Source organism: Parasteatoda tepidariorum, chromosome 2 (genome assembly GCF_982258835.1).
Source record: "Parasteatoda tepidariorum strain Cologne lab strain chromosome 2, Ptep-v5.0, whole genome shotgun sequence".
NCBI lineage: Eukaryota > Metazoa > Arthropoda > Arachnida > Araneae > Theridiidae > Parasteatoda > Parasteatoda tepidariorum.
Window position 1 is genome coordinate 132,098,250 of NC_141756.1, and position 24,151 is coordinate 132,122,400.

Below are 24,151 nucleotides of genomic sequence, written 5' to 3' on the forward strand. Positions count from 1 at the left end.
CACAGTAAAATATCCTCAGTGGTAGACGGATCATAGTACCCTTGATGTCAGGTTAACCGTGGGAGGTTTACGTGATTTTCCTCACCATGTAACTAAAATGCGGGTTAGTTCCATCAGAAAGTTCTCCACAAAGGCAAATTTCTCCCTAAACTTAATCCAGGAGTTCCTTTGTCTTCTGGATTGGATTTAAAATAGCAAGGCTACGTAGATGAAGTCGTAAACTGGATTGCTTGTTCAACGCCATATAAAAACTACTTGTAAAACGTAGTTTTCAAAAATTTCCTTTTATTATTTTTCTTCTTTTTGGTTTTGTTAATTCGATTTTATCGAAACGAAGGGAGACATTTGGGCAGGATATAAATTAGCAATAAACTACAAAATATATTTCGAAATATTTAAAAAAAAAATGATTTCTAATACTAAAAAATATATATGTATTTTTTTAAAAAAATACCTCTAAATATTTTTAGATATTTAAAGAATATTTCTAGACATTTATAACTATTCCTAGGTATTTTAAAAGATATTTTAAATATATTTAAAGAGAAATATTTAGAAAATAAGAATCCTGACATAATTTCAACCCAAATGAAACTTTTAGTACATTTCAGAAATATTGTATTCATAAATTAACTTGAATAATAAAATTCATAAAATACTATACTTATAAATTACAATTAAGTTATGTTATCTTCTGAAATGCAATGTTAGAGAAGGCAATTCACAAAATCTGATTCCTTCCAGAAAGTTTCTTTTAATATCTTCAAAGTATACGTTTTTTAAAGAGGAATTAATGAATATTTTATGTGGAATCAATTCGATCCCAGTATTAACAGCACAGATTCTTTTTTCTGCGTTAATATTTATTTATTTTTTTTATGACTGTTAATTATTTATAACAATGCTCTGAACTAAAGTTAACAAGCCTCTCACAGTTACATAATTTTCCTTTTCATACTGTGCAACAACAAAAATTAATTACTTTGTTTCAGATATAAAAAAAAAGAGTTATAAATTTTTATTTTAGCGATCCGTAGAATTTGCTGAATATCAGATCTCAACTTATTGATGTTGGTGGTTGTGTATTGTTAATGCAAAGTCATTTAATCACTTCCCCTACTTATTATTTTAAAGATAAAAAATTTAAAAAATCAGCATATATTTTTGTTATTAATAAATGCAAGGAACTAAAATAAAACATAATGCATAAGTTTCAAATTGAAATTTGAATTCTTTTTTTTTAATGGGTAAGAAATATTAAATTTAAAATCAGTTTACTATCTCGGACCAATGAAATAAGTTAAATATGAGTCCTTGTAGGATAAAAGAAGGGACAACACAAAGTGATACTTTTCAAACGTCAGTGAAGGAATACGCCTCTTATTGATAAGTCAATTCATCAACCATCACACAAAACACGTTGTGCAGTTTCAACATCAAAACTCCCACTCACAGCAGATTATGTTTTTTTTTTCTTTGTTTTTTTTTTGCTTCCGTCCGAGTAAAAACGTAATAAAACAAAATGTACTCACAGATTCTGCTAAGCCCGAGTTTTCTCGGGATGATATATATTTCCAATATATGCGTGCCCGAGTTAACTCGGCATCATCAGGGAAGAGGTTAATGAATGCTCTAGGGATTACCAAATACGATAAAAGAAGAAAGAAATTGTATTTTAAGATTCAGCGCTATATACAGAATTCCCAACAAGGTGTTGTTGTTGTTCATTTACGTCTCACTAGAGCTGCAGAATGGGCTTTTGGCAACGGTCTGGAAAACATCCCCGAGGACGATTCGAAGACATTCCATCACAATTTTGATCCTCTGCAGAGGGGATGGCACCCCCGCTTCGGTAGCCCAACGACCTGCACGCGAAGTCGGGTACTTTACTGTAGAACAATTTAGCAATGACCCATACCGCGCACCCTCGTACTCTACGCAGACTGATCCAAGTGGTCAACCACCCACACACTGACGATATGATCAGCTCACCATACCTCATAGAACAGAGAAGGCCTCAGCACGGCTTACCATAAACAAGACATTTTGATCATTTAGAAGTCCAAACGCAATAACATCTACCTAGTAGCCCGAACGTAGTGACATCTTTAGAGAAAAGTAAGGAGGTACGAAATTCCTGTTTAATTGTTAAATTTGGGTTGAACATTAAAAATAAGCATATTTTAAGCACTCATTTCGAGCTGCGTCAATATAAAACATTGACAATATGTAAAAATAAACGGTGTTAAGAACTAAGTCTGACGAGGGAAAAAGGAAAGGCAAAATCAATGAATATCTTGGGATCACGTATATTACAAACGAAAAAAATCTTCGGGGGGTGATTTCTTGAAAGGAAGACTCTCGCTACTACAATATTCGATACACTCTATTACAATAATGTTCCCGACGAACTTGTATATGAATTAATGCTATCCACCTCTCAATATGGCAATAAACCCTGTAAAACGATTTTTTTTCCTTCAAATTTCAAACTTATTTTCTCCATTTATTCAAAAAAATGCAAAAAAATCTTATTTCATCATATTTTGCCCTTTTTTCCGGTCTTTTCTGACAAGAGAAGACTCACTGCTAATTATCTTATAACTTTTCACCACAGTGAATGGCTTTTGTATTCAGATTTCAATACGCCATCCTTGATGTACATTGACCACCCCCAAAACTGTTCCATTCTTAGAATTGCCTCCCTTATCTCCTAAGAAGTCACAGATGTAACATTCCTTTCTGATTTCATACTTGACCATAATTACCACTCTGCAAACTAAATTTTTATATATTATATAAATAGATTTATAGTTAATACATCTATAACATTAAAGTTTTAAAAAAAAATCTTATTGAGTTCCTAAAGTACGTAGGCCCTCGATATAATAATATATACCTCTACAACAGTATATTTATTGGGTACGCAAAATAATTGTTGTAGCGAGGTTTTACGGTAATTCAGGGCCGGATAAAGCGTACGCGGGGCCCTAGGGCCATTCAAATTTTCGGGGCCCTTCGATTAAGTAGTTTTTCTCGTATATTTTTTATTTATTCAAAGTATTTATGATATCTTTTCATTTAAGAAAGTATATTTAAAATAAAAGTAAATAATAATAAATTAAATTTTACTTTATTTTGTTAAATTAGAACTAAAAAATAATCATAACATTTTGAAAAAATTTTAATATATATTTGAAATTGATTTTATTTTTTTTTAAAAAAATCATTGTTTTTCTTAATTTTTTTAAATTCATTTTCAAAAAATCCATTTTAAGGGGGGGCCTAGTCTGGCCTACTGGGTAATCCGGCACTGCTTTCATATTTATTTTATAAATAGCGACAAATAATTTGACCATGCATGCTGTCCACATAAGCTCCTTTTAGAGCAAAGTCACTTATTTTGTTCCATGAAAATCGTTTTCAATCGGAACAAAAAGTTTCCTAGAATTCGTCCACTTCATTCGCTGATTGGAACAACTCCAGTTTCAATCTCTTCTATTATCAGAGTACCATCTGTATAACGGAAGACATTCTCTTCTAAACAAGTACTCCCTTTTAAAACAAAACCGAGACGTTAAAGGGGAAAAAATACCCTTATTTACCGAATAAAGGAACACAATTTCCACGAATTTGCTGACTGAAGCCTGAAAGTTCTGTAGATAGAACGTAGTTTTCTGCTAATGTTATCGCATCCAATCGCGGAGCACCACCCGAAACCTTGTTCCACCCCTTAGATTTTTCTATTATCGAATACTCTCAGTTCTTTGGGTCCTTTTACTGTGTAATAAATCGCGCCTAATGTCCAATAACTGTTCTCTTGATTAGGCAGCCACCCATCAAAATGAAAACAAAAAAAAGGGGGTGCATCTCTCGGGATCGAACACTTAGTTCGAAGCACTGATCTGCTTTGTTCGCGGAAGGCGGCCTGATAATGGATGACTGATAAATCATAGGATAGCAGCGAAGAATGTCAGGATACAGTATCTGATATTTTGTACTCACTAGTCAGGGTGCACTGTCCAATTTTCAAAGCCTCTTAAGCACTATTTTAAGTACTTAATAATAAAAAAAGAAGTAATATAAAAAAAAAGTCCACAAAGAAAATATTTATTTTAGTTACTTTTTATTAAATAATTACAACTCCCACATAAAACTAAAATTTATTAATTAAGTTTAATGAATGAATTAATACTTGAAAAAAACTATATTAACATCGAAAAAAAATGTATTTGAACTTGAATGCATGCATAAAAAGTATTTTATTAACATTTGAGCAAGATAATAGGGCAGAGTGTGAAAAAAGAAAATCATGATTAGGATATGCACATTAAGAAAAACATTTTCTTCCTATTGATAAAAATTCCTCATCTATGTGTACATAAGAATAACAACAAGCCAAAACTTTTTCAGGTTTTACAAAACTACAGAATTATGTTAAAATGACTAGTTTTTCATTTTTATCACCTCTCCTACGATGGTAAATATTTATTGACAATTCAGGTGCAACAAAGAATTCAAAAGTCTCTAGGACCACTCAAATGTGTCTCAGACCATCATAAAATAATCACACTAAACAAAACAATCGAATGCAGTAGAAATAGTACGCTTTTTTATTCATTTTGATTTTTAGTTCCCTGTTTTGCACTTAATTCATCAGAATTGTGAACCGTTATTATTCACTTAAACTACTTCTGACACAGGAAAAAATGTACGGATATATTTTAGTGACTGTTGTTTGGGTCCAGTGCCAAAATTTTCTTAATTTCTACCCCAGTTACAGGATTAAAAAATTATGAAAGAGTTATCCTGCGTTATCGATACACTGTAAGAAGAAAAATAATAATTACCAAAATTATGTCAAAAAATTATAAGCCATCTTTTGCTTTAAACTCAATATTCACCCCATAAATACATAAGTTACTGCACTCAGTCATAACTAGGATTCGAACAGGAAGTCACTATGCATAAAGTGCTTTAAAATAAAAAATATGTGGGAAAACTGGTCATTAGATAAAACTCTTTATTGATCCAGATTACTTTCTCCTCGTGATTTGTACAGGCCAAATTATTAAATACACTCTAAGATTCTATGTGAAATCTTAATTATATATAGGTGATACTCTACAGCTTTATTGTTTTTACGAGAGTGTTTGCACTTGCTTACGATCAAATGGTTAACATTGTAATGCAATACGTTAAAAATAAATACAAGTAGGAAGTATATAAAAAAAAACTCATGACATGCATGCTTAAATATAAAAGTATTGCATCTAAACTCGTGCAAAACGTGTCATTACTACAGCGCGTTCAATAATTTGTTCTAATTATTATAATACACTTTTATAATACCTGATATAATAAATATTCTATAATTAAATAATATACCATTTAATGTATCCACTCGTCGAATTTATATTATAATATCGTCTCATTTTACCCATTGATACACTAACGTAAACAAGTGCAAACCGGTTTCAGTCGCGTAAAATCCTGCATAGTATCACCTGATAATTAAGATTTTATACAGCGTCTAATAATTTGACCAGGGACTGTAAATTTATCATCAAGATCACAATACCATTTCGAACTTTTTGTCACCGAATACGTTCCCGCATTCTTTCAGAGGTAAACATTTTGAGCAAAATAAAAAAGAATAATAATGAAGTTTAAAAATTTCTTATCACGCTTATAAATTAAGATTGATGGTTTGTCTACGGTAAGAACTCCCCTGGCCACAAAGTCTGCTACTATGGAAACTGGAATAGCGCATTTCAGCAAGGGTAGCCTCTCTTCACTCTAGGGCTAACACTGTAAGATTCCCTTTCTCTCGCCGACCCGAGTAAAAACTGTTCTAAACATCGTTACTTGAAATAGTTATACCTCGTTACCATAGTCACTGTTATAGACGAATGACTAGGGAAGTTATTTACATAGACAAACTATAACTTTTACTTTGTTTACATTAGAAACTGGTAACGGAATTTCGATTCGAGGTAAATATATTACTCACACCATTAAAAAAAATATTTGTAACTCGTATTAGCAACCAACACAGAACTCTAGTTGAAATTTGGGCACTCTAGCTAATCATAAAGTGGTCGGAATTTCGACTGAAAGATTTCCCGCACAAAAGCGAGAAAATAAAAATGATAAACTATATCTGATAAGAAAAGTATCAGGTTTTTGCGACTGATACTCAGTTGAGCAGTTTGTGACTGTCAGTTAATATAGGTCTAAATGAACGAATCCATCAATCATTCGACATCGGTAAAACACGTCTTTTGATATCAATTTGCGACTGATACCAAATTTGATGACGACTGATACTGTAACTGATCCGAAAAAACCCTAACAGGACTAAATTAATTTCGACTGATGCTGTAACTGATCCGAAAAAAAATCTAAAACAAATTGATGTTGATCGATAGTGTAACTTAGTGTTTCCCAAAATGTGGTACGCGTACCCCCAGGGGTACGGGAACAGTTTAGAAGAGGCATGCGTTCTTATGCGAAATATCTTGCAACAAACGAAAATTGCAAAAAATTTTATTCAAAAACAGAGGTAGACATGAAAATTTACGATTACGTATTTTTCCAATTGGTTAACAGTGTTCCATTGTTAACAGTTAATATTGAGTGGTGTCAACAGCCAGTTTTGATTTTTAACGTTTGTGCAATTTTTTTTATAGTAAAAAGTACATTCATTTTGTTATCAGTGGTACACAGCGTTACGAAAAATTTAGAAGGGGTGCACCAAAGTCATAAGTTTGGGAAACACTGGTGTAACTGATCCGAAAAAAATTAACTATATTGATTTCGACTAATACTGTAACTCAGTGTTCCCCAATCCTTTTATCACCGCGGACCTGTCAACGTTTGATAATTTTACCTAGCCCCGCTGGGGAGGGGGGGGGAATTTATTGTTTATATTTTAGATTATTTTGATTTATTAATTTTAATTTAATTGCATTTAAACATGCCTTCAGAATAAAGTACACGACGACTCATACTGAAACTGATCCGGAAAGAAAAAAAACTACTTATACTACTGTACACTACACCCAATGACTATAAGAACAGAAGGAACTTACCTCTACTCTTCAGCTCTTGTAGTCCTTAACATCGATAGTCACTCACAAACGACAGACTCTCAGCAGAAGAGATCAGCTGAAATAAAATAAAAAAAACATTAGAACTGTAATAACACACTTCAGTCAAAAGAAATGTTGGGAGAGGGGGGGGGGAGTAGACCACAAAACAGAACGCCTTTTGAAATTGGACAAGTAAGGAACCAACAGGGGACGGACCCCACGTTAATTAGGCATTAGCGGGATTCCGTGAGCCCCGCGGTTTAGGCTAGGGTCAAAAATCTCTGTAGTTTATGGCAGAGAGACGCCCCCCGCTGTTCGAAAAAAAAGAAAATGTTTCTCCTTTTTCTAAACATGCCCACTGGGAACTAAAATATTCCCTCGTCGAATTTTTTTTTTTTTCTCAATGTCATTCATAGCTGTGATTTTACATTTGCAAAAAAAAAAAGTCAATTTTCTTCGACAGGGTGCGTAGCCAAATCCTTTAATAAAAATAAGCACCTTTCAAGTACTTTTTTAAGCACTCAAAAAAATATTTTTAAGCACAATATACATTAACAAAATGCAAAATAATTTTCAAAGACATGATCGTGATAAAATGATTAGTTTGTGACAAAGAACTCTTTTTCTTGATTATATTATCCATTATAAAATTTTTCGTTTCGATTTCAGAAGGTGGAAAGTGAAGCTTGAGTATCATGCGGCAGATGAGAGAGCAATTATCTCACTTCACTAGAAGCACATGGGGGGCCCGCAAGTATACAAATGATGGGCGCTTTCATACGCAACGGACCGACACTATGCCGAAATGAATTGTAAAAACGTTGAATAGAAAAATGTAAAAATTACGCTTTTACATAATACGTGGGGGAAATTGAGATGGTAAAGAAAAAAAAAAATCTCATTTTGAAAAAGGGAAAATGAAGCACTTTTTAAAAACACCCCATGAAAAAAAAAACACCTTTAAGGACTTTTAAAAAACGAAAATCAAAAATTAGCACTTTTTAAAAACGATAAGCACCATTTTCAGCAGTGATCTCTTGAAATCTCAGTCACACTAATTGCCACCCACACATAACGAGAAAAATAAATTGATTTTGGAATGATTGCATCTGCTGATGAATGAGACAAAATTGTTCTGCCACCGAATTTTTTTTATTCAATACGGACACCATTATTAGTTTTAAAATTTTTTTTTAAATAGGTATGTGTGTTGACGATATGAAATGGTTGAGGGGATCAAGGGGGTGGACGGGAAAGGGGATGAGGAGATAAAATAAGCCGATTGTCCGGTGGCAAAGGTTGAATTCGAAAACAGCTCCCAGCCGTCTTGAAGCCATTTATTAAAGCTAAGCCCCCTTCATGATGCGAGCCCCTCTGATCGTGAGATGCTTTCCCAAAGGGGTTGAGAGAGTGTTCGATTATCGTCCTCCCCCCCTCCCCCCTTTTTTTAATGGCGCCCAGAGATGCAAGGTTTTTATCCCTTAAAACCTCTTCTATGTGAATATGTTCTAGAAAGAGATTTATTTATTTATTCTGCATAGCTGAACATTTTATGGTTCTATTGTTTATGGGTTGGATACCGACGAAGAAAAAGCATAATGAAAAGAAGAGGGTATCTTTTTTTATTATTTCTTTTTTTTTTTTTTTACCATAATTTAACTCCTCGATATTTTTATTTGAAGTTGAAAACGTTGAAATTTTGAAATTGAATATACTTTGACGTGACTCACATTTGGATTAAGAGAGAAGCGGGAAAATATTCAGAGATATATAAAAGGAATAAATAAATAACAAAAAAAAAAAAAAAACTATTCAAGTGGATGGAAGGCTTTTATAAAAGATCTTATTCGAATGACTTGAAGTAATTTTCAAACAGTCATCACAAAGTATATAAAATGCAATAATTTCATCCTCAGATTCCAAAATAAGAACTGGTTAAATGTTATCTCAATAGGATCTGGAACTAATAAGAAACGGGGAACCACCAAAATCTCCGACATATATATATATATATATATATATATATATATATATATATATATATATATATATATATATATATATATATATATATATATATATATATATATATATATATATATATATATACCTTTTAATTACTGAAGAGAAGGACTAGTTAAAATTCCAATAGAGTCAGGAACAAAATCTGTGCTAAATAATCTATTAATTTAAATAATAATTTTAATTAAATAATTTTTTATTTTAATTTGCAAATTTGTTTAACAGTAAAAAAAAAATATTGTAAAGCAATTGTGGGGGTCAGCGTGCAGGAGCAATGGCAGGGAGACCCCAGTACAATAAATAAACGACACATTGAGGTAAGATATTATTTTAACAATGAATTTATTACTCATAAAGTAGAAGGAGAAAACTATGAAATACGTTATTGAAATAAGGAGACGAAAGATTTGTAAATAAATAATAGTCTAACTAGACAATGATCCGAAGTTCGTTACTTTGTGTTGGAAGATTGATTTTTTATGACCTACACGCAAAGCCAGTATTAAAAAAAAATACAGCTCTCTCTGGCTACTGAACGAACGACAAACTGTTCACTGATAATACGCTTTAAATCTGTAATCAAAAGAGAATCCTCTCCAAAACTTATCATTCCAGGTTTTATGATTCTTTGAAACAAAGAAGCCAATTATTATCAAAAAGAAACGCTGATTATTGTTTTAAATTTGAAACCCGCGACGGTGATTAAGTTTACACACAGTCCAGACCACGACACGAAAAAAAAAATGATGATGATTGACAAGAGTTACGATTTTTGCCTGGAATAGTTAATTATGTAACCTAATTATGGTTTGGAATGGTTGTTATAGAGAAGGGGATTGTTGATTTAACCGTCGTTGCGTGAGGGAAGGGAAAATTCAGCCATCGGCGAAATCACGAAGTGCACCATCATTATCATTTTGGCTCGTTTGGAAATTTTGTTCGAAAATGAATTATTAGGCCTCCCTAAAAGTCTGTGACTCTAGAAAGGATGTCGCCCTCTTTGGGATTAAACTCATGAATACTATTTCATTTTTTCTCTAGAAGATTTATTAAGTCTTCCTAGGGATTGAAACGGATTTATGAAAAGAAATTCATCAGGCTTAGCACCTAAAATTAACTTCCCGCGTTAAAATTTTTAATGATTTTTCCATGGATGGACCAACATAATCTTGGTGGTAACCGTCACGAACCATTGCATTTTTTGATGGTAACCTTAATGTAGGACTGATTGATGAGGGTCCAACATAAGAATAGCATGGCTTGTGTTCATCTTGAACCATCATGAATTTAAATCATAGTAGCTTAGAAATCAAATGCTGGAACGATCATGAACAACCACCATTCGGATTGATTGATGATGGTCTAACTAAATTGTTTTGATTCCTGAGAACTAACAAAAAGTATTCCCATCGTGGATAGTTGGAAACATCATGAACCATCACGGCCACGAGAGTCCTCTTGAGGGTTAACCCTCATGCATTTCCCATCATGGAATGATGGAAGTATGTTGGCATATCAAAAACCAGGAACACTAATGGAAAATGTTGGATGAGGGTGACCATCAAATTATGCTGAACAGTCATGAATCGCACTGAAACTAACATAAACCATCAACATTTTTTAGATGGTATTTGAATGAGCTTTTGGAACAATTTTAATACTGAAAGACTTATTCTCGTATATGAATTGAAACTTGGTTTTAAATGAAGCTTTTGAAACAATTCTGAAAATTAAACGTTACTCTCGTATATTAATTTCAATCTGTATATGAACGAAATTTTAAAAACCATCAATACAAAGCGAACAGAAAACAAACAGATTCTTGGGAATGAAATGCCACAACAAAAACAGAGGGGTGAAAAAAAGGTGACAGGCCTTTATCTTGTCTAATGGCAACAATGTATTACAGACATTCTTTTATCTAGAAAAATGTCTTTTGGCCAACGATTAGGACCTCTCCTCCACTGGCTGCTGGGATTCCCAAAACTAGTTTCTCCCTCCGCGTCCATCCTCAGCAGAGAATTATTTCCCCTGCACGAATCTCGTTTGCATAATTTCGATCCCCCTTCCTCCCGATGGGGGGGGAAGGGGTGGAAGTTGTAATTTATGACCGGCATTCGTTTCTTTTGACAGCGTTCACCGAAGAGAGGGGGGGGGGGTCTCTCTCCAAAGAGGCAAAATGAATTTTCTAACCATCGTTCCTTTTTACTGGGCTAAGAATATTTCGACATGACTCAATTTAAATTTGAAACAAATCAATTAAAAGTAATATATTTTAATAGAATATAGATAACAGTCACTACAGATTTTTAATATTTCGGAATACAAAATAATATTATTAAAAAAAAGCAGCATTCAATGAATAAAAATAAATGTTTACTTAATATTAATTTTTTTTTTTTTTTTTTTTTTTGCTACCTTCAAATTCTTAAGAGATGCGCTGCAACGTAATGAAATCAATCACACTAAAAAAATTCTATTCTTTTGAGAAAAAAAAAAAAAAACTTTTAAATTTTTTTTCTCGTTATTATCCTAAAATTAAAAAAAATGTAGTCGCAATTAGCGACGACCCTTTTAATTCGGCGATTACACTTTAACCTCTTTTTTTTTTTTTTTTTTTTTTTTTTTAAAAAAAAGCTTAAAATTTGAATCCTTCTGTAAAGAGAAAAATTCACATTATTAACTCAGGCTCCGTGTTGGCCTAGAGAATGGAGCGTTCGCCTCCTAATGAGGTGAATCAGGTTCGAATCCGTCCTAGATTCGAATTCCGCATCCGGCTTGCACCGACCACAGTGCTGACGTAAAATATCCTCAATGGTAGACGGATCATCGGTTAGAGTCCCCTAACCGTCAGGCCAACCCTGGAAGGTTTCTGTAATTTTCCTCTGCGCGTAACGCAAATGTAGGTTAGTTCCATCAAAAAGTCCTCCACGAAGGCAAATTTCTCCCACTACTTGATCCAGGAGTTCACTTGTCTTCTGGATTAGGTTCAAAATGACAAGGCTACGCAGTTTGAACATTAGTAGTCGTAAATCCTAAATTGGGTCGGCTGTTCAACGACGGTTATAAATTTATTAACTAGGGACAACCTAATCGTTTTGTAATTATTTATAAGACGGGCCAGAATGCCTTCCAATTATCTATAATATCTGATTTTATCCATTTACAGATTGATGACGATTAACTTCTACCAGAGAAAAAAAAATCACTTATTATCTTCATGATATTTGTTTTTAAGCGGGTGTCATGAAATATTGTTTTGGTTGATTATTACCTCTTAATCAGACCCATTTTTTTTTCTTGTTTCGAGGTACCCACTTAAGCACCACCATCGTCGTCTGTATTTCTGATTCTGCGTGCTCGAGTTCATTTATGATTTCGTCAGAAATTTCTTCGCGTGTTCAATTCCATCAATCTTGTATTCAAAAAATAAAAGATTCGAGAGGGAGTTTTCTCGCCAAAAGATGCTATCCTTTTGTTTCGATTCTAATGAGTATGTGGCTACTACTCTTTTTTTTTTTTTTTCTTTTTTCAACCGCAAAAAGTTGGTTAAGAGAAAAGCAAAAACATGCAGAAGACATCTTATGAAGGAAATGCGTGCTGAAGAAATAAAAAGATGTATGAAAAAGTCACAACGTCACCCCCCCCCCTCCATAGTGACGTTCAGCTGCCGAATGGTGGGAATTAGGCCTGGGCAATATACCGAAATACCGTCATTTACCGGTATTTCTTTGATACCGCGGTAATGATATTCGGAAGTATATTCTTCGGCAATACCGAGTTATTGAACTTCGGTATGCCTGCACCTCTCGGTACTCACCGCTATCCAATATCTTCGGCCGACCGGCGGCGAGGAAGTGGCGGTATGGTATGGTATCTAGGAGGTATTGGTATGGCACGTGATTGATTTAGGGGTGAAGAACTCAAAGGCTTGCGCGTAATATTTACGATACCTCCTCTCGGCAGCTAGAAATTTCTCCTACAATATATTGTGGTATCATTTGACTTTAAAGCGCATGCGTCATATCCGTGGTATTGGCGATATCGGATTTCAAACACCCGCGCGTTATATCAACCCTCCATGGTATACTTAGTTACTGATTTTGGTTTCATTTTGAGAATAGCGTGTTTCTGATTTAAAAAATATCCGAGATTGTCGGATCTCCTTGTGATGTTTATAATTGTGTTGATATTTATAATTGTTGATGTTTATAATTGTGTTGATGTTTATAACTGTTTTGATGTTTATAATTGTGTTGATGTTCATATTAGTAATTGATGTTTATATTAATAAAATTTTTCTGTTTTAAAATAATGATGTTTTATAATTAGTTGATTCCATGGGATAATTATGCTGCGAGCTAATATAGGATAAGTACCCCATTTTTTTTAAATGATGCTCTTTAAACACATTAATTTTTAATTGCAAAATAGTCTTAGCATTTATAATATACATAACAATTTAATTACCGCGGTATATCATAATATCGTGATATGAAGCTCACAATATACCACAATATCGAAATTCTGACATTGCCCAGCCCTAGTGGGAATGATTTTTTTTATTAATATTATTATTATCATCGCTATTTTTTTTTTTTTTTTTTTTTTTTTTTTTTTTTTTTGCAGGACCATCATTTCTTTCCATCGTATAACTCCATGGCTGTTGTTTTTCGAAGGCTATGTCGTAGTATGAAATAACGCCTTTTTTAGTATTTGTTGTATTAAAGCACTCTAAGATTCTTAATTATACAGGTGATACTATAGAGCAGGGGTTTCCAACTTACATGAGTCGTAAATGGCGGGCCGCGACTTCATCAAAATTTTATATACGACTCTTTTATGTTTGAAGGAACATTAAATATGAGATTTTTATCAAGTTGTACAGAACAAAACTATTGAATTACAGATTAAAATAAGAAGTAGATTTTTAAAAATATTTAATTGCATATCAAAAAATTCCGGCTGCAGTAACTATAAAGTGCAACAGATTGTTAAGATATGAAACTTAACAGTATTTAAAACCAATATAGATGTTTTGCGAAAATCGCCCGCAAAAAAGAGACAACTCATATATTTTAGTTCGCGGGCTACAAAAAATAACTTCGCGGGCCGCCAGTTGATAACCACTGCTCTACAGCTTTATTGTTTTTTGGCAGCTGAAATGGGTTTGCACTTGTTTACTCTCCCTTATCAATTAGGGTTAACATTGTCATGCAATACGTTAAAAATAAATACAAATAGAGAAGTATGTTAGAAATCTCTTTACATGTATGTTTAAATGTAAGAGCCTATAAACCAGTGCAAAACACTACAATGAGTCTAAACATTGGATCTAATTATTATAATATAATTTCTTGATATCATAAATAGTCTATATTTATGTAATATATCGTCTAATTTATATGATATATCGTTCAACTGACACAGGAGCGTTAGCAAGTGCAAAGCCGAGTAAAAAACAACAAAGATTTTATATAGAATCTTATAGAGCACGTCTAATAATAGGACTGTATAAAGAATTTAAATACGTTGCGTAGATCTTTAATTGTCGGCGGTGCTGAGTGAAGTTGTAATTGCACTATGTCAGAGCGATTCTATAAATAAGGTGGTGCTGTACTGAAGATTTGAAATGCGGAAAAACTTGGTCCACTAAATCACAAAAACGTGTGATCGTGACAGACGATGAAGAAGAAGTAAGAAATCCATACCAAAAAATGTGTATCCATTATTTTGTTCAAACCTTGTGTAGTATAACAAAATAGAAGTTAACAACAACGACTTGGAAAGTTTCTGTAACCGAGTCTATCAATTGAAATCTCAACGGAGCGTAAATTGTGCTTTGGAGACGTTTTCTAACAAGGAATTGAATCCTCCATCAAATGACAATAGAACTTCCCATCGAAGAAGAACAATTGAATAAATATAACATCTAATTATGTTAACGTTTCAGTACTATATAAATAATAATATTAAAAGTGATGAGAAGAGTTTTAATAAGTAATGATGTCAGTTTCAAACTATTTCCGATGGGAATATTTTATATTGACTTTTAAATGACATAAATAATTAGGAAACTTTATTGTTTCCTTCTCTTCTCCCTATATAGAAAAGAAAAAGTCTAACAGACCATGTTATTAGACGCACTATAAGATTCTAATTAAAATTATAACTGTAGTCCGTGGATCGAGATTCAGACAGAAAGTAAAAGTTTATTAACAAAAAGCAAACAAACACATACAAATTTAAAAAGAACGCCATCTGGCGGTATAAAAAGAAAAAGACTTCGTAGCTATCCTTCTCAAGGAATTTCAGATGGTTTGATGGGTGCTGATAAAAATCATCGTTGATAGTTTTAGATTTCATCCTAGTTGCGGTCACTTGCTTTCAGTTTCAAAAAATAATTAAATAAATAAATAAAATATTTAAAAATTAATAATCAAAACAAAGATATTTAATATTTCGCCGGCACAGATAACGTGAACTATTTTTATTTTCAGGAAAAGTTTTATCTCCTTTTAAAATCAGAGTTATTAAGTTTAAGCTCTTCACTTTTTCCAGAAAATTCAAGTAATAAAAGAAATTAACTGCTTTAAAAAATGTGCAAGTTTAGAAATTAAACCATCTAACAATCAATGAACATTCATAATAAATATCGTAAAATTAAAAAGTAATATTAAAAAAAACCTGTACTACCCTTAATGTCAGAATTTGTTCACTTTTTTTCCTTTGTATTTAAAAAATAACAACTGATTGAATCGAGAGAATTATTTTAAGTAAGAAAGAAATATTCATGCGAATCTTAAAAAAGTTCTTGAATCAGATTAAATAAGTCTCCTACTGGTGGCTGAGTCAGCCAATCTGGTATACTCCCCATACAAGCTATCATCGAAGGCGAAAGAAAAGGAGACCACTTCACATCGAAGCCACCCTCCCTAAAATGCTCTCTTCTTGTTTCCATAGCACCAGACTGCCGCAGACTTTGTGGCGGACAGAGTACCTATCGCAGACAAACAGTAACTATCAGGCGACTTTACTCAACTGAAACCGGTTTGATCTTGTGTATCGACAGAGACTACATTAAAAATAAATACAAATAGGAAGCATATAATATAATACCCATGACGTGTATGTTTAAAGTATTGCCTCGTGCAAATCATGTCATTATTCATTTGATCTAATTAATACTAATATAATACCTGATATGATAAACAGTCATATAATGCGTCGTCTAATACTATAGTATTTATATAATGCGTCCAATCGTATATGATATATAGTCTCCAATGGATAGACCGTCATGTCAACAACAACAAAAAAAAGGGGGGGTTGAAGAAACCTTTTGTCAAAAATCATGAAATTTTGAGTCGGGTAACAGGAATGGCGTTTTCATACGCTACGGACTGACAATGCGCCGAAAAAGAATGGGGTTGAATGAATTGTGAAAACGTTGAATAGAACAATGTGAACTGCGTCTGTTTGCATAATTCGAAGTGAAAATCAACATAGTAAAGGAAAAATCTCATTTTGAAAAAGGGAAAATGAAGCACTTTATTAAAAACACCCCATGAAAAAAGCACTTCTAAGGGCTTTTAAAAAACGAAAATCGAAAATAAGCACATTTAAAGCAATTTTAAAAAACACTACGCACCCTGAATGAGCTTTAATTTATTGTAATGTAAGGGAAAAGTTTCCAGTGATGGATAACAAGATAAAGCATGAAATGAACAGAAGAATCGGCGTAAAACCTAAAATAACACTAAAATAAAGAAAATAATATGACAGTCTGAGTGTTTTAGCTACACTATATCATTTTGCTCTCATTTTATATCTTATATTATATTTTATATCCGTCGCGTTGAACAGTCGACCCAGTTTTTGGGTTTACGACTCTTAATGTTCAACTCCGTAGTCTTGTCATTTTAAACCCAATCCAGAGGACAAGGAAACTCCTGGATCAGTACCCTCAGAGGCATTGTTTTGTTATGGGAACATGGGGGACTTTGTGACTCGACAGATTTAACGTGCATCAGTCACAATTTACAACACTTCGGCAAGCGGGGATCGAATCCACGACCTGTTAGATATGGGCCCAGTGCTCTACCAAGCAGTTGTTCTCCTTAACATGCTTTTGTGGTACATAACAGCATGACAGCTTAATTTTATACATCAAAACTCGCTATTATTTATTAAAATTTAAACTTCGCACCAACAGTTACTTGTATAGTAAATTATACCTTTGGTTCCCTGTTAAAAAAAAAACATTAAAAAAATAATAATAATAATATTTGTTTTCATAAATAATTAGTAGCTTAGTATCTTTTTCAGTATGCAGAAAGCAAAGTAAAGAATAAAAAGCCAAAACATAAAATGCAAAGCTTGATGTCTAACAAAAGCATTTTTTCTTTAATTCTCTGTTATTATGAAGAAAAAAAATGGTAATTAACTTTTTCCTCTAATTCTGGCGAGTCCAAAGTTTGTATCAAAACAAATAATTGAATTTCTGAAACAAATTGGCACTTTTTTTCTAAGAAATGTCTTAAGTTTAATTTAAGATTTTTAATAATTTACACAGTTACAAAATTTTGCCTAAGTTTTATCTCAATAATTTGCTATAATTTTTAACGAAAAATGACTTAGAATGGAAAAGTCAATAATTTCATATTTAAAAATCTGATAATGGGCAGGAGCAATAATACTTTCCGCACCTTCGCTTTAAAAACTGTTACGTCAACATTCATGATTAATTTTTAATTAAATAGTTTAAAAAAAAGAAACCAATTAAAACTTCAGTATTTTCAATCGTGAAATTTCTTTTTTAAATATCTCGTGATAGAGATACCGACAAATTCAAAAATAAAAAATATTTAAATAACTCAATTTAATTAATCCTTCAATTTCTAAATACAAACTGCTTTCTCATATAACGCTTATCTATAATAGTTTCAAGTTTAAAAAAGAAAAGAAAAAATCTCATTTTCCGGCTAAGGCGACAATGAAAGAAGGAAACAACGTCGCTACCTTTATGTCTCCTTGTTCGACAACTAATCGTTCGAAATTCCAGGAAGAAAATTTAATTGTCTTCCGCAAATTACGAAATAAACATATTAAAAAAAAATCACTGCCACCCTCTTTCCCCCCTTCCTGGATTTCTTTTTAAGTTGGAAATATTATTTTTTTTTACCTTCCCTTTCAAGTTCACTGCTTATGCGAACCGCGGAAGACAGCTCCTTACATATAAGTCAACATTCCTGCAGGCAAAAATGCTTAATTAAAAGGCCTAGGAATGTTTAATCAGCTTTTGAGCGAGTGTAAAAAAAAATAATAATAAATAAAATAAAAATGTCTCTTCTTTACCGGAATTCTAAGACGAAACGATATTTTTTCCCCTTTTCCTTCATCTTCTTAATTCCTTCAAGCGATACTTGCAAATTTTGATTTTATTTATTAATTTTTTAAAGGAAAAAAAAGCAACATGGCAACGTAAGAATTCAGACGATATTTTTAACCGAATGAAGACATCATCGGGATAGAAAGACATCTCATTTCTCGTGCGAAGAAAATTATTTGTTGTTGCAGTTTATAAAGAACAATTCCCCCTTTTTTTGCGCTTTTTCCAGGAAAAAGGAAATTAGGAGCGGATAAAATTAAAAGAAAAGAGCTACGGAAACATTGTGGCTGCGTATGCGTGAAAGGATGGAATTTACAATAAATTAGAAAACGTATTGACTGAATGTAACTTTCAACCATTCAATGAGCAATTTAAATTTTTACATAAAAACACTTGTATATTTATTTTCAGCTTCTAAGGATAAATAATTGTTTAAAAAAAATATTAAGCATGATTATTTGTAAGAAAAGTTAGCGAAGAATTTAAAGCAAATGATTAAAAATCATTAAAGTAAAAATAAAATAGAATTGAGAAAATTTGAACAGAAATATAAGCATTGCTTCTTTCTAAAGTAATAAAATGAAGCAAAATACATAATAATGCAAATCGTGCATTTGTATTAATTATCAACACACATTCGATTAAAAATTACATTTTTTATTATAAAAATGAAATTTAATTTACAATAAAAAAAAATATTTTAGAATGTAAAAGTGACGGATACAATTAATTTTACACAATATATACACATATATATATATATATATATATATATATATATATATATATATATATATATATATATATATATATATATATATATATATATATATATATATATATATATATATATATATATATATATATATATATATTATTAGACGCACTGCAAGATTCTATATGAAATCTTACTTATCCGGTGATACTTAACAGTTTACGCGACTGCAACTGGTTTGCACTTGTTTATGTTCGCGCATCAATTGGTTATATTAGACGATATTTAATGTAAATTAGACGATACATTATATAAATATAGAATATTTATTATATCAGGTATTATAGTAGTACATTATAATATCATCATCAGCATTGGCACGACAGCCCTTTGTGAGCTTGAGCCTTCCTCAGAAGCTTTTCCCATTCTGTCCTTCTCCCAAGTATATTATAATAATGAGACCAAATTATTTGACGCACTGTAGTGTTTTAATGATTACACGTTTTGCACAAGTTTATAGGTAATACTTTTACATTTAAACACCCATGTCATGGGTTCTTATTTAGGAGATTTTTTATGTACTTCCTATTTGCATTAATATGTACTTTTTTTTACGTATTGCATTACAATGTTAACTAATTGATACACGAATTTAGAATTAATATCATTATGATATTCTTTTAATATCGACGAAAAGCAAACAGTAAATACTTATTTTTGTATTCTCGATTTTTCAAGACTTCGTAGAATATTGTTCTTTTTTTTTTTAAAAAAAAAGAGGAAGAAAAAAAGAAAAGAAAAAATAGATAAAAAAAGACAACAGTGAGTGAGTTAAAAGAAAATCAATTTTTGTAACTGAAAAGAAGGAGTGGCTCGAGATTATTTCAGTGTTCCAACTGAGTTCATTAAATTTGCAACGGCAGAATGGCAACGTCTATAAAATGAGTTCAAGGGTCAGACAGATTATTGCTAGGTGATTGCCATAAAATGTTCTTGTAGGGATATACATCAAATGGATTGTGTATTTTAAAGAAAACTTATGTTCTACCGGTTCCTCAAAATGTTTTGACGAATCCAGAAAATTGTTTTTCTTCCAAATACCAAGAGGGGAAACATTCTTCTTGTAATTATTCCAAGGCAGCCATTTTGTTTTCAACGAGATTCTGGAATCAATAGTTAACTTTTATTGCATAAAGTAATGTTTTGTTTGTGCTGCTAATGCTATAATTTTCATAGCAAATGATTGAAGTGTTGGAATTTTCAAGAATCTTACATTTTGTAAAGTTAAGCGGCAGTACACTTATTGTTGCCTTACTTAAAAGGGCCACCCATGTTGAGTGCATAAAAATGAAACAATAATTTTGAATTCGAAGAGAAAAAAAATTTCGTTCTCAGGAATAAAATTCGGAAGGGTATAAAAACATTTATTTCAATAATAAAAGCTCTTCACAATACAATAACCGGTTATGGTATGCTTAGTGGATGCTATAACGAGGGAGAAACTTTTCATTGAAAATTCTGTTTCACCCCTATTGGTACGAAAATGCAAAAAGTGATTCCAGGTAAAAATCGTTAATTTTCAAATGCTGAAATTCATTTTTCAAAATATCAAAACAGAAATAAATTATGATCGAATTAACTGATGTAATCCTTCTATGATTTGTTTGCATTTCTGTATATATAAATATTTATTTTTTACATTTTTTCTTCTTCTTTTTTTAGTATTTGAAACCTAATAATTTACTTTGGATATACAACTCACTGTCTTTTTTCTAAACATACATTTTTGCAGAAACTTTGCTAAACAAGTCCATTGAAGTTGAACAGAATTTTTTCGAAGCTCTTTCGTCAAAAGAAACACATGAAACAAAGCTATAATATATATCATCCAAGCACAGACAAATCTCTTAAAAGTTATTAAACTTTTTTAAGAATAGCCCAGTTGGACCCACAGATAAAAATAATGAAATCAATACATAATTGGGTACTCGCACTTCAAGAAGAAGAACTTGGATACCCAGACATGTGACCTATGACGTCAGCGCCGGCTGATAGTTAGAAGCAAAATGGCGTGTTGAAGTTGAGCTAGATTTCTTCGCATAAGTTAGAATGCTAATTAAAGTGAAATTAATTAAATAGAATGCCGTATTGTCCCTCGAGTCTGTTGAAATATAACTTTTTTCTCGTCTACGTCTTTTACTTAGTTTAGATTTATTATTTGTTTACGTATTTTATTGTAACTGAGATATATTTTTGTTTTGTGGCAACTTCGATGCACAATTAGTTTGTTCCACATGGCTTCTGGTCTGTCTTTGTGTTAAGTCTATGTGAAAATATGTAGTGAAAGAATTAAAATCTTTGAGAAAGAATCTTTGTGGAAGAGTTTAGAATGCGTCACTCAAGAGAATTGATACTTGAAGGGGTCGGCTTACTCGAAATAGAATGGAAAGAACAGTTGCTAACGTAAACAAACGCCACGTTTCAACAACCCATCAGAATCGTGATATCGACACTGCGTTACTTTCAGGTATCCTGTTCTTGTAACAATCGAATATATGACAAGACTCTTTTGAAAGAGCAGTAATACTTTCTAAATCTGTTTCTTACATTTTTTCAAATTTTTATGAGCCCAAACGAATTCTTACAAATTTTTATGAGCCCAAACGAGGCAGCGTTGGTGTTGCGTTTTAAATATTAAAAATTAGATCACGAACTTTTTTTTTCTTCTTTTCTCCGTATTGATGTTTAAGAATTTAATTATGAGAATGAGCATAGATGGCGCTAGTTGAGATACAAGAAGGAGACTCAAAACATATGTGAATCTTCTTTAAAACAACTCAGTATGTTTGCATGCTAATAATGAAGCAAATCAGTAATTATAAAACGTTCAATTTTTCTCCGCTTCTATTACACCCACGACTTAGAAGAATGAAAAACCATCCTAATTGGGTTAAAAAAGAGGCACGTCTACACCCTTAGGAATGGAATGAAGAAGAAAAGGAAAAAAACACGACGCCCGAGTTACCTGGGAAACTTTCTTTGATGAAAAAAGTTGAATGAAATGTGGGTTTGTAAAAAGAAAAGATAATTCATCTAACATGAGGTCACTTTCGCTTTGTTACGAAAGGAAGAAAAAAAAATAATTACAAAGAAAGAATATGAGAGACCATCGTCGTCGCTTGGATTTCAGAAAGCAAATTGAATTTTGAAGATTAAAATGAAATAAATTAAAATTATTATCAGGAAAACAATTAAGCGTTTTCCCTCGTCCTCTGTACTATGCAAATGTGTAAGAAACTATTTACTTTTTAAATGAAAGGAAAAAGCGAATTAAAGTTATCCTTATTTCAGTTGATAATTGAAATAATTAATATGAAAGGGAAAAAAAATCTGGTCAGACGAATTCAACGCAAAAAACCCGAATATATTGTATAATATACTGTGTACATAATACTGTAAGAAATACATTACCCTACAATAATAGAGACACTTTCAGTTTTCGACATTTTTTTTTTTTTTTTTTTTTTTTTTTTTTTTTTTGAAATTTTTCGAAACATATTTAGAAAATTATTTTTTAACTTTAGATGTATTTAGATCTCACTATCCCTCATACTTATCAATTAAGTTTAGGGCATTATTTGAGGTTCCGACAATAAATTAAATACGGAAAAGTGTGTTTGCTAGTAATCTACGCCAGAAAATATAGCACTAAACTTGTATCTTGTGCCGATCAATTCCGTTATTATACGAAATAACTGTATGAAAATTTGTAAACGTAGGTTAAATAGTCATGGAGATATGGACATATATGTTATAAGATACTATATGTTATAAGATACTATATGTTATAAGATACTATATGTTATAAGATATTATATGTTATAAGATACTAGACGCTACTAGAGAGTATTTATATCTTATAAGATACTAAGTGAGCATTTATATCTTATAAGACACTAAGTGTTACTAGAGAGGACTTATTTCTCATAAGATACTAAGTGTTACTAGAGAGCATTTATATCTTATAAGATACAAAGTGCTACTTAAAAGCATTTCTATCTTATGAGATCCTGAGTGCTACTAGAGATGACTTATTTCACATAAGATACTAAGTATTACTTAAAAGCATTTATATCTTAGAAGATAGTAAGTGCAATTAGAGAGCATTTACACCGAAGAGCCATTACATTATGACCACCCTGCTAATAACATGTAGGACCACCTTTAGCCCTAAAAACTGCTAGCACCCGCCGTGGCATTGATTCCACAAGGTGCTGATAGGTAGTCTGAGGTATCTGGTACGAAGCACTCAGCAACTGGTCCTGCAATTCCCTCACATTGCGAGGGGGTAGCGTGGCAGCACGAATTTGGTTTTCCAAGTAGGACCACACATGCTCTATTGGATTAAGGTAAGGTGAATTTGGAGGCCAAGACATGACTAGAAAGTCACTGGAATGTTCCTCGACGATTCGACCCTTATGACATGGTGCATTATCCTGTTGGTAAACACCATCCCCCGCAGGAAAAACTGCTGCCATGAATGGGCGAACCTGGTCTGCAACTATGTTCAAGTAGCTTACAGAAGTCAGGGATTGTTCTATGAAGATTATGGGTCCTAATGTGCCCCATGAAAACATTGTTCCTGGGCGAGAAACCATGAAAACCTGGGCGAGCCCATGTTATAGATGGAGGGTGGTCATAATGTAATGGTTCTTCGGTGTATATCTTATAAGATACTAAGTTCTACTAGACAGCATATAAATCTTATAAGATACCAAGTGCTAGTGGAAAGTACTTATATCTTATAAAATACTAAGTGCTACTTAAGAGTATTTATATCTTATAAGATACTGAGTGTTACTTAAAAGCATTTACATCTTATAATAGGGGTGCTCAACCTGCGGCCCGCGGGCCAAATGCGGCCCGCCA

The 24,151-nt window shown here is 32.3% G+C and overlaps 1 protein-coding gene across 9 annotated transcripts in view; it reads right to left on the reverse strand.

Moving 5' to 3' along the window:
* The window catches only part of LOC107443911 (plexin-B), a 251,761-nt gene that overhangs the window by 104,650 nt on the left and 122,960 nt on the right, over window positions 1–24,151 (reverse strand). For all 9 annotated transcript variants that reach the window (XM_087158423.1, XM_071182958.2, XM_043047550.3 and 6 more), the window contains one exon: window positions 7,095–7,170. The gene's annotated coding sequence lies outside the window, so the exon portion shown is untranslated. The remainder of the gene's footprint in view (window positions 1–7,094; window positions 7,171–24,151) is intronic.